Source organism: Solea senegalensis, linkage group LG14, assembly GCF_019176455.1.
Source record: "Solea senegalensis isolate Sse05_10M linkage group LG14, IFAPA_SoseM_1, whole genome shotgun sequence".
Classification (NCBI taxonomy): Eukaryota; Metazoa; Chordata; class Actinopteri; order Pleuronectiformes; family Soleidae; genus Solea; species Solea senegalensis.
The window spans coordinates 16,060,977-16,078,314 of NC_058034.1; positions in this window are offsets into that span (position 1 = coordinate 16,060,977).

The following is a 17,338-nucleotide window of genomic DNA, read 5'->3' on the forward strand; positions in this document are numbered from 1 at the left end:
CGAGGCATGTGAGGCGCAAAGTACCCCATGCAGTACAGCAGGGCTCTGATTGGATGAGGAGTTTTTGGGTCACTCAGAGGAACCGTGTGTAATTCACTTCACTGATTTAGTCATGATTTTATTTGTGGACATTGTCATTTTGATGTGTTTTCAGTTGTTATTTACTATATGCGCCACTTTTTTCTTCTTTTTTATGAACACTGTACTGTGACTACATTACATTGCATTACATTTAGAAAAATAAAGTTACAACAATTGAAAACGTATCATAATTGTATTATAAGTTGCACTTGTTGCGTCTTAGATATGAAATAAAGTGCAATATGAATCTATACTTGGGGTTGTTTATCAAAACATAAACATGTGTTTAATTTAGTCGACGTATTTTAAACGCGACAACAATCTGACACACAAAGGAATAATTGCAACGTGTAGGAAAAAGTCGACAAGCTGCTCCCCATTGACTTTCTGCTCTGTATTGCCACCTAGCGGTTTTAGTCTGACACTACACTGAATTTGCCTACCACAGTTTTTTTTTTTACACACCAATAGTGAACACTAGAGGTGGAAATTAATGAATTACATGAACTAAATTGAGTAGTTAGAGTAAAAAAAAGATGGTGGCACTAATTAAGTTCCCCGAGTGAGTGCGAAAGTGAAAGCATTTGGGACCTTTGACCCATGTTGACTGACACATTATATGTTTACATATTTCATTTTGTCAGCACTTTCATTTGTAAAGGTTTGCCTTTAATTAAAAACAATTAATGTGAGATTTGTATACACAAGAAAGAACCCCGACCTCGTTTTAAAAAAAGTAAATAAGTAACATTTCAAACAAGCTACTTTTTTAGACAAGTACTTTTATTTGTACTCAAAAATAGTGGAACTTATACTTGAGTAGAATATTTCAGTACTCTTTCCACCTCATGAACACACACAAGCTGGGTGTAGGAACAATAGGGATTGTGTGCCTTGCTCAGGGGCAGCCAAGTTGCCCCTGAGTCCTTTCCTCTTGGCCATGCCCACTAACAGAATGCTGCTGAAGATGCCAATAAACTTATTTATTAAAATGACAAGAATCAAAACATTAGTAAGTGTTTTAACCAATAGAGTGTGGAACTAGAACCAAGGCACACAAATAAGGTTTGTCTGTACGTGAGTACCAGTGTGATGAGCTGAAGAACTGGTGGGTGTATCTGGTTTACAGCAGTGGATGATTATGAATAAGTCTCAGGTGTGCAACCATGTCTGTAGCAACAGAAGGTCAGCAATAATGCCATGGCAACCCTCACTCACAGTCACCTATCATGAGAGAGAGACAGACCACACGGATGCACAGCTGAGATCTTGACATTTAGGAGACACATATTACTTTTTGTTTTTCTATCATCTTCCACAGATGAATATTGACCCTGATAAATCTGACTTTAAGTAAGTTAAACGTTAATTAATGACACCGATGCATTGACAAAACTAAGGACCACATAAGTACGTTATATTGCATGATCACTCACGCAAAGTAGGCCTTTATTTTTGCCAGTGTGACTTGTGCTTCTTTGCTTATATATGGATTTTAATGCAGCAATATATTCAGGTATTTATCCAACACAACTTTATTTAAAAATGACTTTAAAAACAAAACAAAGTGCTGTACAGGAGAGATAAATAAAACAAAATGTAAAGACCTAAGATCTAATAAATCAAATAGAACAAACCGTAAAACACGCAAAACAACAATAAAACAATACCATACTGTAGAAAGTATAAAAACACAAATAAACACAATAAAACTAAAAAAAAAAGATACTGGACTGAGAAAGGGTTTTAAGATGCATTTTAAAAGTGGACAGTGAAGTTATACTGATTTACTTTTTCTTTTATATTGTATATTTTTTTCTGTATTTTGGGGCGTGCATTCTACTACATATTGTTTTTATGGTATTTTCCATGCAGCTCTTAGCAATTTGCTGAAAGAAGTAGTTTGAATTCAGTACAATTGAATACCTCCACACACATTCATTGTGAACTGTAAACAGCACATTTTGGCACTAGGGGGAGCTAAGCCACCACTGATGTCTCATTGTGCTGTTGTTGTGACAGGGCTTGAGGTTATAAGGGCAATACTGTATTTTTAAAATGTACTGAAATTTAAAGCTGAAACCATATAAAAAATACCTGACCTGTAAGAGACCTTAAATGTAAGTAAATGCTACTTCCATTAAATAAGCCACTAAGACACAGAGAGAGTTGACAGTTGGAGATGGAGGAGAGAAACCCTATTCTGAAAAGCAGCATGTGGTAGATTTTTTTTTCACCAACATCAGGGAACCACAGAGTCTGGACTGTGACTGACTTGTGTGCTGGTGAGGAAATGTACATGACACAGGAATTACACAGTCACTGAGAAGCAGCACAAGCCGTCAGGAGACGCAGTCACACTGTCACACGGTTAACACTTTAGTAAAAGTATCTTACCAGAAAATGACTTTGGTAGAAGATGAAGTCACTTTTTTTAGAATATTACTAAAAAGTAAAAGTCTTGAAGTATATGACATGTACTGTACTTAAGTATCAAAAGTCAATTTATGATGAAAATGTACTTTAAAAAGTGAGGAGTTAGGATTGAGCCATGGTAGCTCAGTGGTAGGGCAAGTTGTCGTTCAACTGGAAGGCTGTGGTTTAAATTCCTGGCTCTGCTAGTCCATCTGTGTCGTTAAACAAGACACTTAACCCCATGTTGAAGTGTGTGAATGGGTGAATGACAACTGTAGTGTAAAGCATCTCATCAAGACTAGAAAAGCTCTATATAAATACAGCCCATTACCAACTCTGATTTTATTTGGTAGTGATGAGTAACAAAGATAGTTGGAGGAAATGTAGTGGAGTAAAAGTAAAAGTTGCTAGAAATATAAATAGGTTTATACCTAAGTACAGTAGCAAAGTGTTTCTTACATTACAACACTGATAGACAGCCACCTGGTGTGTAGGAGAATGTGGATGGAAAGTTACATGGAAATATTCAAATGAAAAGCCAAACCTCAGTAAGGTGGACATACTCAAATGATGACAACTTTGCATGGCAAACAAATCTGGAGGCTGAAGCTTCTTGAAAATTCACCACGGCACCAAGGTGCGCAGGCCGCAATTACATAACACGTCTTTCTAACATTTAAATAAATCAGAACTTCGTGGTACATGGCCTTCCCAACAAGCTCAAACAGGAAAAGCAAGAAAAGTTCACTGTTTCTTTTGTATAAATAACTGTCATTGCTGACTGTGTGGGCAGCGTAGCAACTTGATTAACTCATCAGTTCGCAGGTAAGTTGTGTGAGGCAAGAATCTACTTTCATTTCAAACACACTTGTCTCTCAAACACAAACATGTTCCGGGTGAACGGAGTGCAGAGAGATCCGTTATCAGTTGTGAGCAAACAAGAAAATAAAAAATCGATTTCAGCAAAAGATGGCACCGTCATTTCCACATCACAAGCCCAGATCAGAAGATAAACACTGACACAGTGTCACGACCTTGTGACTTCACCTGTGTCAATGATTGAAGACATTTTTCATCATTATATAAAGTTTTGATTTGGCTTTCTTTTTTTTAACTAATAAATGTGGTTCATAGCAAAAAGGTTTCTTACGGCACTTCCAGTTCAGTGAGGACATCAGCGGCCAAAACCATACCGCACGAATGAGTCAGTGACTTGATTGACAGTTGTTACGGGTATTCGACTGTTCTTGTTGAACAATGACATAACAGTTTCCACTCTTGTTTGACTGGTTGATTTTTTTGGAGAAATCCAGAGTATAATACGATGGTGTGACTGTGATTCTATGTGTAATAACTTCCTGTCTTTTTTCTATTCTTTCTACCCCTGGATACCGTAGTTTCTGGTGTTGTCAGGTACAAACACACCAAAGGAAGTTGCACGAGAGATTTTTCTTTTTTCTTTTTCACCAAAATCAACAAAACCACATCACCCAGTGGACGTGTCATTAAAGTTTCATAACTTCCTTTTCCATTGCGTAACAAACCTCACCCCAATTTTCAGACTTAACTCTCTCCTTCAAAACATGAAGGTAATGACAGGAAGGAAAGAGAGAGTTTAGCCATATTAAAGTTCTTCTGGCAAAATCACTGCCCCCCTCACTCTCGCTCTCTGCCCAGGGTTGTGAAATGAGTGTTCTCTCCCTCTCTCTCTCTCTCTCTCTCTCTCTTTCTCTCGCTCACATGTGTTGAGCAGGTTTGTGGGCCATTTTGCAAGCCACACGAAAAGGCTTCTCGCTCTGTTTGGATGTTGATGCTCGTGTTGTTGTCAGCTGTCAGGATGCAAATTACTGGCAGGCAGCATTGTAACACACAAACATAAGCCCATCTGTCTCATTCCATTAAGCCAACCAGTAAGCCCGGCCCAAGGCCTGATGCTCTGTTTCCCAACAGACCTAATCCCTGGACTTACTGCCTCTCATCACACCAAAGTCCCTCTTTTGTTGCGAACATAACTCATCTGGCCAATCAGCACCACTGGTTTGTGCACATGCACAACCAACATACCCTTTCTAACTTTTTCTTTATCCTCTATCTGGTATCTCGCTTTTTTAATGAAGGCACATGATCACGTGGCTACCAGCATTCATGGCCACAAACGCTGTATCTCTTGGTGTCTGCGTGCACACAATCAGGCAGCAGTCGCACACAGACAGTGCCGTTCCCCGACTATATTTTATTTTATCTCGAATATCAAAAAAACCCCAAAAAGAATGAGAAGAGAAATCAAACACAATGAGAGAAGCAAGAGTCTAATTCAGTGCTATCTGGGAGAGGTTAGGACATGTGATTTATGAACAGTTAAGAGTGTGCAGTCAATCTTCACTTTAAATCAGGTGATAATGAATAAGAAGAGACCTCTCTTTGTCCATCACACTCCCTCTCTCTCTCCCTCTCTCTCTCAAAACTGCATGTATCTATGCTTCTTTTTAAAAGTGGTATACATAGACCCAGAACATGGGCATTTTAGCATGATTACTTCCTGACATTTCATTGATTTATTGGCTGATGAATCACTTCTTAAGTCTCAGTACATGTGTCAGTGCATGTTATTTTTACCTTTTATGTAAGACAGACCAGTTAGGACAGTGTGTGTACATGTGTGATGGCATGTGAAGGTGTGGACAGAGAGTGAACGCGATAAACAGAACAACAGTGAGCACATGTCAGGTGCAAAACAGGTACAGAGTCATGTGCCAACACACCGGGACTGTGTCTGCTTTTGTTGCCATCAACACCCACTGTATATTTCCTGCCTCTGTGTAGCTACGCATGCATGCACTAATCAAATCATGCGCTCAGTTTACTCAGGCAGTAATGGTTATCACTTGCTATTTTACACCGGTGAATGTTTGTTTTCATCAAATGAGTCAGAGAGAATATTAAAAAGAAATGCTGACCCAACTAAGCTTTATTTTAGGTGTGAACGAAAAATTGACAGAACCGATGATGGAGTGACAAAATGATCAGGTACACATGGAATAGTTTTGAGCCTTCCCCCCTTTTATTTTTCATTTTAGCACGTGTGAGTGTTTGATCATTAAATTAGAGCGATGCTGGAATGGACAGAAGGATGAAGATTTACATGTACAAGCACTAAGCAAAATATGTGTGTTATGCAACAAAATATGCAGCGTGCGTCCGCCTCAGTCTGACAACCACTTCCTCTTCCCGTTTTAACATAAACCCACACACCTGCATGTGAGCAGCAGCCCCCATTAGTTCACACAAAACAAACGCAGTCGACACCACGATATTATGGGAAGTGAGTGTTTGTGTCTTCCCACAAAACCTCACCCTGACCTTGTCCCACTGAGGGAACGTCTGCTGCCATCACACTTGATTCTTTGGACACGGAACCTTTTAGACTTTCGCCAGGCAGAGGTTGTCTTTGTGTGTGTGTCCACAGCTTGTGACCGACGTGTGTCGAGTGTCTTCACACTGATCCTTCACCACCCAAAGAAAAATAAGGAACAAGTTTATTCATTAAGTCTCACTTCCCATGGCGTTGAGGAAGTGGACTCCTGGATGCTTATCTTACATAAGAGGTGGGAAGAAAGCGTCCAGTGTTGAGCAGAGTCACAAAGTGTTCCATTATGTGCACTCTCTTTCTCTGTGTTCCCACTTCATTATTTGAGTGTTGTCCTGTACAAAGCAACAGAACTATTCTCTATACACATAACATGCTTTCAAATAAATAAAACTATAGTGGAGGAGCAAGGTATTCCGACTATGTATAACAAAGAGGAGTGTTAGGGCCAAACTGAAAAGAACATTTTTTAATCTTCTGAGAATAAAGTCGTAATATTATGAGAATAAACTTGTAATATTAAAAAGGTCGTAGATATTACGTGAATAAAGTTGGAATATTATGAGATATAGTAATTATTAATCAAGCAACATGTGACAAGATGAGAAACTAAAATTTAATTAAATAATGACACAAAGTCTTGCAATATCACCACTTTATTGTCATAATATTATGACTTTATTATAATTAATATTATGAGCTATACACAATTATGAAGGGAAAAAAACAGACACTACAAGCCATGGTCACTTTTTTTTCAGGATTCCAGTGTTCACAACTGCTGTACTGTAAGTTAATGGTTAAGTATGTGAAGAATCTCACTCAGGTTAGAGTCGTTTTCTGTAAGTAGCTGTAGGCAACTGGACTTGCTTGAATTCCGAAAGGCGGGTTCACTTTAGCTGACTGAAGAGAGCTCAGTCAGCGCAGCATTTGCAGCCGACTCTCAGGTGACTGTCACAACCCTCTTCTCACACCTCGACTCAGGTGAAAACAACAACCTGAAACTGGACCAGAGGGATGATTTGCATTCTTCAACTACTATGACTCTCTAGACAGGTTTCAACCTTAGAGGCTCATAAAAGTCACAGTTAGTCAAAAGAAGCCTCTTAGTCCAGTCGTCCTACAGCTAACCACTCTGCACACTGACCCACAAATGCAACGTCCACAGGTTACTTTTTCACAGTGAGCTGTTTAAATGATGACGTAACTCTTGAGACCTGCTGCAACTAAGCTTAGATCTGTCATTTACGGCTTTGACACCTGAACCCAGGTGCCAGGAACAAAAATAAAAATGTGATCGACTCTGCTTTATGGTTTTCCACTGGTGTTTATGAATTGGGTTACAAGGAAAACATTAACTCTGGAGCAGGTTAAAGATTGTTCCCCTGGGCTGAGTGTGTCGCCTGCATCAAAGGTTAATATAAAACTATTATGGAGCCTTTGAATGTCTTAATGCAGTTAAATGATTAGTATATTGATAGTTTCACCTTGCCAGTGAATGTATATAATGAGTATTATGTAGGCCTTTCGCGGTAAACGATATGTTACAGCTAAAATATAACAAGTAAAAGTAAGGAAAATGTGGGGAATGTAGTTTTTAATGCTGCCCAAGTGACAATAAATCTGATTGGTTTAGTGGTTTAGAGACTATAAATGTTCGCTAACTGTCACACTGATATCTTTGAATAATATCCGTGCATTTTTGATTGGTCATACATAGTTTTGTGGGGGTTTACTGGACCATTAATCATGTTTATGTCTTTAAACTAAATGAGTATTAATGAATTTCATAAACAATTGTCCTATTATCATTTTCTGCTCCATATCATCCTCGAGTGTCTGACTGATCCCAGAGAAATAGGTTAATTGAATCACTTTCTAGTAAATAATCTCTTGCTCTATAAGCACAGTCATTCTCACTCAAACATGAATGTAAACACATACTGTATGTTGTAAAATATGCAAATGTGGGTCTACTTTTTCCTGTTGCATGTATTAGTATGTATATTAACATATATTATAATATATATTATACTGAATGTGACTACAGTAACACAGTGATTTTGAACATAGCAGCAAATGGGGGAGGCAGAATTATTAAGAAGTTCACTGCAGGATTTCCTGAACAGAAGTCAGAGTTCCTACTGCTGTGTGTTTGTGTACATGCATAACCTTTCTGTACATACTGAATGTAGGTCAGTGGTGGTGAAACCTCTGGTGAAACATGGCATTTCAGATTTTTTTGGGAATATTCTATCGTCAAAACTAAGGTTACACAAAACCCAGGAACAGACAATAATATACTAACGTACACACATACAGCTCCCTCCCTATCCCGCCCTCATAGATACCATATAACAAGAATAATAATAATAATTGTTTGCAATAGAAGCAATATCACATCAAATATGAAAATGATTTTTCATGCTTGGCATATACCTAACACTGACAGAGCAGGTGGAGTGTGTTGCAAAATATAACCATGATGCAAGCATGCTCACCTTCACTCCCCAGATTTGCTGTATGTCATCTCTGTGCCCTTGGCCATCAATGAAAAGCAAGGATTTAATTTTCAGTGGCCTGTGTACTGCAGGTCAAATGAAAAGCATGCAAGTATTTCTCATTTTCTCATCCACGTCTATACTATTCATCATTATTTTGTGTCTCATTCTCCTTCTGTGAGGTGGAGTATGTTTGTACATGTGCATGTATGCCCCACAGTAACCCATCGGTCTGTTTAATGTTGAAACAGCTTGACAGGAGACCTTTAGGAAGGCCAAGAAGCAGCTTTGGAGTGATTGTTTTTGGACAAAACACAGGATTGTGGTCAAAATATCAACGCTGCTCTTCAGTGCTGGAATGTGACACAAAATATAAGATGTCTGTGGAACAAAGTCTTAATAAAGGATGGTTTGTCTCTTCAGCATCACTTAGTCTGTGCACAGCTCTTTTGCACTACGATGGTGTGTGTTCTTACATCTTTGTGTCTTTATAAACGTTTGTATGTTTCCATGTATGCAAAAAACCCAATAAATATATTGTTTAAAAAAAGATTTTCTTGAAATGGTAGGGTTGGTGAGTCTTGCTGTGACACCATCACCCATTTGTTTTCATATTATATACTATTATATAATGGATTTTTAAGGATCACATTTGTGAAGTAAATATTATGGTCTGCCACAGTGGAATGCACTGCTGACATTTGCTGTTGGTGCCATAACAAAACCCATGAACTACAGAGGCTGTTTGAATAACACAACAACACAAATCTGCAAACATTTTCCAAAATACAAGCATGTGATGTCACCTGTTTACTTGAATGAGCAATGAGGGCAGACTCACATCCAGGGCCACTGTGTCAGCCTCTGCTGGAGCCACTGAATTTAAAGAGGAAACGTCTGTTCTATTTTTGGCCTGTGCAATATGCGTCTTCAGCAGAATGTCAGAAAGCCCTCTGTTGAATCACACCGGCTCTGAAAATAAATCTGTATGTGACTTTGTTGTGATGTGTAGTGAAAGGCAAAGAACTCAGTTCCTTTGAGTCCGCCTCTTTTGATTGTTTATGTGAGAGAGTAGAGTTGACAGTGTGAGTGAGTATGGTTGTTTATATAAGAGAGTATGTTAGAAATTATGTGAGTGAGTATGGTTGTTTATATAAGAGAGTATAGTAGAATATGTGAGTAAGTATGTGAGAGAGTACAGTAGAATATGTGAGTGAGTATAATTGTTTATTTAAGAGAGTATAATACTGTAGTACGTGAGGGAGTTTGATTATTAATGTGTGTACGGTAGTCATACTAGTAAATGTGTCAGACAGAATAAATGATGGCTGTTTAATTTATACTGTCTCACACATTTGCTGATGCAGGTACTGTGAACCACATCACAGGAAATCATTCATTACCATTACATGATACTCAAAGTTACTTTGTTGAGTAAATATAAATGATTGCCAACCTGTAATCCCCCATTCTACTCATTATGTAATATATGTGTTCGACTTGTGTGTGTATGGCTTAACCTATTGAAGTTTGACCAGTGACATTATCTACTGGATCTATTTCCTCCCTCAAGAAGTCAAACCTTTAACAACAGCAGCAATTCCACTTGGTACTCTGGTACTTGGTACTTGGTACGTTGAATAATGATTAACTATAAATAAGGTGGCAATCCAAATTGTAGCCTTATTGGATCACCATGGTTTTATGTTTTATGTGAAGTGGAGGCTACGTGGGGAAGGATGAGGGATAATCAGCTGCAATTTTATCATTAAATGTTACAAAATTTTTAGAAATTACATATTTAAGGATGCTGTTGGTTGAAACAATCTTAAATCGGAACTTCATCTTCATTATCTAGTAACCCTGACTTATTTTAAAGATCTAGTGAAATGACTCTGGAGTCTAGCTGTCTTTATACAAATGTTTTTATTTATATATTTTTTTTCTTACTATATTGCTGCAATCTTAGCCAGGTCTCCTTTGTAAAATAGATACGTGATCTGAGTGGGTCTAACGTGGTTAAATAAAGGCTAAATAAAAATGATTTCATGTTAATCACGGTGATTCAAACAGATATGGTAAGAGCTGTGTTGTTAAATCATAGCATGGTCTTTAAACCTGTAGACACACCACTGTCAACAGTGACTGTCTCATGATGTCTCACGGCTGTGTCTTCTTCTCCAGCACCTCTTTAAGAAGTCTAGTTGTGGTGGTTTGGATCATTCACAAATGGAAGAGCATTGGTTTGTGTTCACATTGTAGACGTGTCCTTGGACAAGAAAATGAATCCAAATTTGCCCCGATGGCTTTGCCAATGGAAAATATGAAGATAGAGAAGAACTAAATATAAAAGCACTGTATGACTATATACAGAAGCATGGCGCAAATGTTATCTGTGCTGTGAAGCACTTTTGAGTGAATGTTGAGAAGAGAAAGTGCTTCACAAACGTTCAGTTTAAAAACAGGGTGTGTGTTCGGTGCAGTTTTTGGGACATGTACGACAAGGTTTTAATAGTTAATGTAGTTTTCATTTAGTTTTTGGTTTTAAAATGAGCTATTTTTAACTAGTTTCAGAGTGGGTTTTAATGTTTTGTAAATATTTAGTTTTAGTCAAGGTTTTCTGTAATATGGAGTATTTGCCAGGTGCAAGACTCAAAAAGGTCATAATAGGTATTGTGTCATAAAAACCCAACAAAAGACGCCATTTTAACTGTTTTAACCGCTCACATTCGTGCCACAGGTGCACCCATGGTAAATCCCTGCGGTAATAAAACACAACTCCTTCTATGGACATCCTGGGGGGGTGATGTTTATAGGTCACATCGTCAGGCTTTACAAAATGCATTTTTTTGTCTTCTTATGTGTTTTAATGTTGAGTCAAAGTCCTGATTCATTTTATATCAGATATTCTTTTGTTGGTAAAACGTGAGTAGCGTTAATTTTGCAAACGTCACAAAATAGAGCATTTTTATTTTATTTTTTGTTGTTTTTTATTGTTATTTTATTTTTTGAACTTTGACGTATTTCCAAATTTCATTCATTTAATTCACTCCGATTAAACAAAAAGCTGTACACGTGTGCTCAGATGTGTTTATATAGTTACTGAAAAATCTTCAACATCAGATTGCCTATAGGTTTTGCTGAAAAAAAAAGACAAATACTAAGCGAATTTTATTTTAAATTTTTAATTCAGTTGACAAAAATGATTTCTTTTTTCGATTTTAGTTTGCGTTATTTCGTTAGTTTTCGTTAACTATAACAACCTTGATCTAGGATCATGATAACTTACAAAGAAAAACATGGACACGGTGCAGTGTTTGATTGAGGACATACAGACTGTTGTTTCTACATTAATTAGAACACCGAGTACATTAATTGAAAGTCAGCACATCCTCCGGGGAGATCAGTGCAACAAGTTAAGTCTCATTACAGCTAAACTGAGCTTATACGTGTGTGCTTGTGAGTGCATGATCTATTTTCCCCTTGACTGACCTACTTTCTAAGTGAGCAGGGCAGACCACGGTATGGACGAATGGTTAGAAAATTGAGAGTCTGTGTGCCACACTGAGGATTTTCTTTTTTTGCATTTGTTCACGGGACAGATTGATTCTCGTGACTCTCTTGTGACTGACAGAGAGCCTGACACACTTCTGTGAGGGAAAACCTAGAGATATGTTTGACTACAGTGACATTTTCAAGGTCTGCATAATCCCATAATCAATTACAGCAAAGAGAGTCAGCTGAAACTCATCTTCCTCTCAACTATAGTATGTATAAGGATTACATGTGACAAATTCATTAGGTACAAATAACTAGAAGGTTTGCAGAATTCATTTTCTATGCACAAGTCAAAGCCAACATGTGGTTATTACAGTAATTTCACTCGTGCTGTTGCAGGAAGCCGGTGAATCTGTGTCTTTGTCACCACAGAGGAGAGAATTGGAAAAACTGCCTGTATATACTGTAGTTTCCTTTTTTGGGCCTGTTTTTAGACATTGAGATGAACACTTGTTGTCCTAAATATGTGTTGCACTGTTCAAACTTCAAATTTAGCATGCAAAATCTGGTGTTCGTGTACAACTACAGTGGGGTTTTTTTTATCAATAAAACCTTTTGTTTTTCTCCATTTTAAATGGTTAACATGCAGTAAATTGTGAATAACTGCCAGATATTGCAAGTTATTTTGCAAAAATGGGCAAAAGCAATTACACCCATGACATTTTATGGTTAAAATAAGCAAAAAGAAAACAAAAAAAAGAAAAAGTCCAGATGCACATTTTGAGGTTTAGGTGTGGGGTGCCACAAACTTTTACTTCAGTACAATAGATTTCTTTACTAAGTGCATATCGAACTCTACCCAGCAGCTGAACTATAACTGCTGATTCTGTGTCTGCCTTGTAGGATTCGGGACATTTTTGTGACGTGTAGGTTTGCTGTGGAAAAATCAAAGTCCTTGTTCTGACCCTGGGGCCTCTGCTTTGTCGTTTTAGATTTTCAGGCAATTCACCAACAAGACCAGACAAGTGTACATTAACAGGGCCAAAGGTAAATGGAGTAAGAGGTGAGGGAGTGTTGAGAGGTTAGAAGGAGCACGTCTGGATGACCTGGAACCGTGAGATGTGGCCTGTGAAGAACATGGGATAAAGGGGGGTCAGATGCACCTGTGTGGTTTGCGTAGGTGATTAAATTATCAAGGTACAGATTAATAATGTAGTGATTGAATTAGTATTTAGTATTTAATTAGGAGCCTTAGTCATAAGGTTTATTATTGCAAATTATTTGCCATTTATCCCTTATATTGTTGCATGTCAGTGAGTCGTCACAGCATGCTGACAGCCAATTAAACCCTCTCCACTACTTCACAGACATCTTCTAGGTGACGGCGTCAGTCCATCACTTATTAGACAAGAGGGTAACAATCATTACAATACCAATGTGCCTTTGTGCAAATACTGTAGGTGTCAAATGAAAGGGCATGCCAACAAGAGAGTGAGGAAACACAATGACTTTCAACCCTGTTTGGAGGATTTAGAATTGAGAGCACTGTTTAACCACTAACGTCAAAATCAGTGCAATGAGACCAAGGCCCTTTGAAGCTGTTCTCATGGAAATGCTGTGGGTCAAAACATTTAATGTTAATGTTTAGACTGATTTGTCAACCAGTCATGGTATATAAACTCAAATGTATAACCTACACACAACTTGAAGCGTCTTTCTTCAATCACGGAAGGACACTCCAAATGTTCTCTATTATTTGTTTTTGTCTATCTTTTGAAGATTTAACATGATGTGTCTTTGTTGACAGAAAATGGGAAGTTATCAACACTCTTGTTAGAGCCTAAGGCTTCACTTGGTGTCCTTCTCTTCATGGATGAACTGACTGCAGTGAAAACTGTCACTGCCTTTGCTCCACTAATCATTAGCCTGTCATGAGAAGGTTGCCTCACTGACCGGTTTATCAGAACCTTATCAGAGGATTGTATAACTCCACATTCACATTTTTCAGAGCTGCAGAGAAGCTATGAAAAAAAAACAACTTTGCCTTTGTACAGTGTAATGACTCGGAAAGGCAAATGCAATGTTGGTATTCCAACGACAATAGTAAAAGAAAGAAAATGACGTAAAGATATGAATGAATAGATTCATCGATAATTAATAGGTCGATCTATTAATAGATAGAATAGTCGATACACTATATGAAATGTTTTTCCTTAGAATCAGTTAATGTAGACAAGTGTACATTACATTAAGAAAAAGAAACATAGCAATAAAGCAAACACATGAAAAATCAATAAAGGACAGAAGAAAGTTGTTGTTGTCCTCATTTGACTCCAGTGTACTCATTGGTTTGCAGGGTTTTGTCCACTTTTCTTGTTCATCACAGTCTCAGAATTACAAATACGACAACAGATAAGTCATGTCTTCCTTTAGAAGATCAGTTTAGGCATCAAAAAGTCTCTACCACATACTGTATCCAAACTGTTCATAGTTACATGCAACCACATCTGAAGTTTGGGTTTTTAAAAGTCAAAGTCTCACTTTGTAAAGATGTGAGGAAGTTTTCATAGGTTCTAATCACTGCAGTGACATTGGGGGAAAAAAAAACATTGCATTTCCACTTTCTGTCTGTCTGTCTGTCTGTCTGTCTGTCTGATTCTAACTGCATCGACACAACAGTACCAGCGACGCGTCACAGCTGGGTCCAGATATGTTCATAGTGTCCTTGTCAGAACACGTTCATGCAGCCTCACTGAACCAATCTCTGTAGGATTAGGGAATGGGGTGCGGGGGTGCGTCAGAGTCTTTCAACATGACTCAGCAAAATGAAGGCTGTGTCCTTTGTGCTGATGGCAACACTCTCACCAACAGATTCTTGTGTACGTTTTAAGATTTAATGATAATACTTCAAGACAGTAAAACGGCAAGGTTGGGATGTTTCATAAAAGATGTTGATGACCATATACATTTGTTTTTATTTAGTTTAAATTGAGCCGTTTTTGTCACTTATGCATCCATTTTGCTTCTACATTTTTTGAAATTCAGTGTACTCAGAGAAGTATAATTTAATACCTTTAATTATAGTTTTATAATTAAAGGTCTGTGTCACTTTATGTATGTGTGTATGTAACCTTCTTTGATGTTTCATGTTAAAAATAAAATTATATATACACTATATATAGTATACAGTATGTACATTAGACATCTCACACCAGATGTTTTCAATCCTTGTTGAAGTTTATGTAGTTCCAATAATTTTGAAATAACCATAATTACTATTTTGTAGTTATTGTTAGACTTTTTTTTTTAAGTTGTTTTGTTTTTTTAGCCTCTTTTATGTGATATTAAAGATGACAAAACCATATATGTACACTGAAAGCTATTTAAAGTATACATGTGTTCACTCACTGGTGAACTGCGTAGGGTGTACTCCGCCTTTCGCTACATGTCAGCCAGGATTGGCTCCAGGGTCCTTCGATCTTCATGTGGAGGATGAAGTGGTAGACAATGGATGGATGAATATTTGTTCACTCACTTGTACAGACTTAATCTATATGGCAATAACACAACATCCAAATTTGCTTCGTTCACACTTTCTTGTCCCGATCTGAGTTCTAATAACACCTGCTTAAGAAACTAATAAGTGGAGCTGGCTGCCCTCCATCTGCTTTAATCACCACGTCTGAGGCTCCAGACACTGTGCTGAGGCGACGGACGGACTTCTTGCCAGAAAAATCCTTGTTCACCTTTGTAGGCAGTTGGGAGAAAGCTGAGGTCAGACAGCTCAGTGACAAAACTTAAAATGAGATGAGCAGAGCTGTGCTGCTTCAGGGGTTGAGTGAAGCCATCAAAAATCATAGTAGTGACAGGTTTTTACATTTTCTTTTATTGTACATATCTTGTACACACGTTTGATATCAAAGCTGCATGTGTGCTGTGTGTTTGTGTGGAGGTGATTCTTTTATAGTCTCAGGACTCCAGGCATGCATAGACACGGCTACAGTAAATAGAGTATGATGCAGGTGTCCATTCTTGGAAACCACGAGTGTCACCCCCCATACTGTAGTTGGAAGCCCAGCACATCACGGTAATAACACCAGCACAAAATCTGTTATGAAGACATTACTTTGTGTTGTTAAACCTAATCTGTGTTGACTGAGCACATGGCCCTGGCTGTTATCACTGTGGTTCTCTTTAAACAATGATCAGTGTGCCTGTAAGGCTACAGCTCGATGCTCATGTGCTGCTGTTGCATTTGATGACACATTTGTGCAGCTAGTCTTGTTAGGGCAATAGATTGATTTCCAATCATTTGGACAAGTCAATCAAAGCTTTATCCCTTTCCCTTTAACTACCAACTCCAACTTAAACCAGAGCCTCACAAACATGGTTCAGCCCTATCAGGACCAGAGATTAGTCATCACAGGGATTACTAATTCTGAAAAGGTACGTTTTTTGTACTGGAAAAGGTTCTAATTGTATCACACACACAGAAACTTGTTTTTATATCTTATTGAGGACACGTCATAGACATAATACATTTCCTTACATAAACCCAAGTCTAAAGCAACCTTAAACCAGGTCTTAACCCTGAAAAAGCCCTTTAAAGTCCGAATGCATACAAGTACACACACACTGGTACATGAAATCAGAGGACATTACATTGACTTTAATATTAATTTCCTGGAGACTTACTCCAACCTTAACCATAACTACTACTTGCCAATCCTAACCCTAATCCTAATCCTAACCCGATCCTAATTTTAAAACATGTCTTCGCTTTAAAATGTAATAATTCACGTTCTGGGGACTTGATTTTAATGAAGACAAGTAAACAGATTTAGGTCCCCACAACATAAGGAATACCAGGTCACACACACACACACACACACACATCTCTAATCTAATCACTGATGTACTGACGTAGTGCTAAGCTCTTTGCAGTCAGAGCAGGTGAATAGGTTCTATATATATATATATATATTGTATTTTCTGATATAAAATGTACTTTAGTTTTAGGTGAAGAGTTAGGATGGAGTCATGGTAGCTCAATGGTAGGGTGAATTGTCTTTCAACTGGAAGAAGTCTATATATGTTACACTTAACCCCATGTGGAAGTGTGTGAATGGGTGAATGTAAAGCTGCTCAAGAGTAGAAAAGCTCTGTAGACCATTACTAACTGTTCTTCTTCTTCTGATGTTATGTGGTAGTAACGAATAACAAAGATAGTTAGAGGAAATGTAGTGGAGTAAAAGTAAAAGTTGTTAGAAATATAAATAACAAAGTAAAATCAGACACATGATTTTTCAGTAATGAGGTATTTGTACTTTGTGACAATAAAATTGCAATACTTTCTACTTCCAAGCATATGTGAGTCACCCTTTACAAACTGGACCTACAGTTAAAAAAAAGCTTACGCTTTACATATTGCCAATTTGTTCCATTTACATGAAATGATTCACCCAAAAGAAAACAG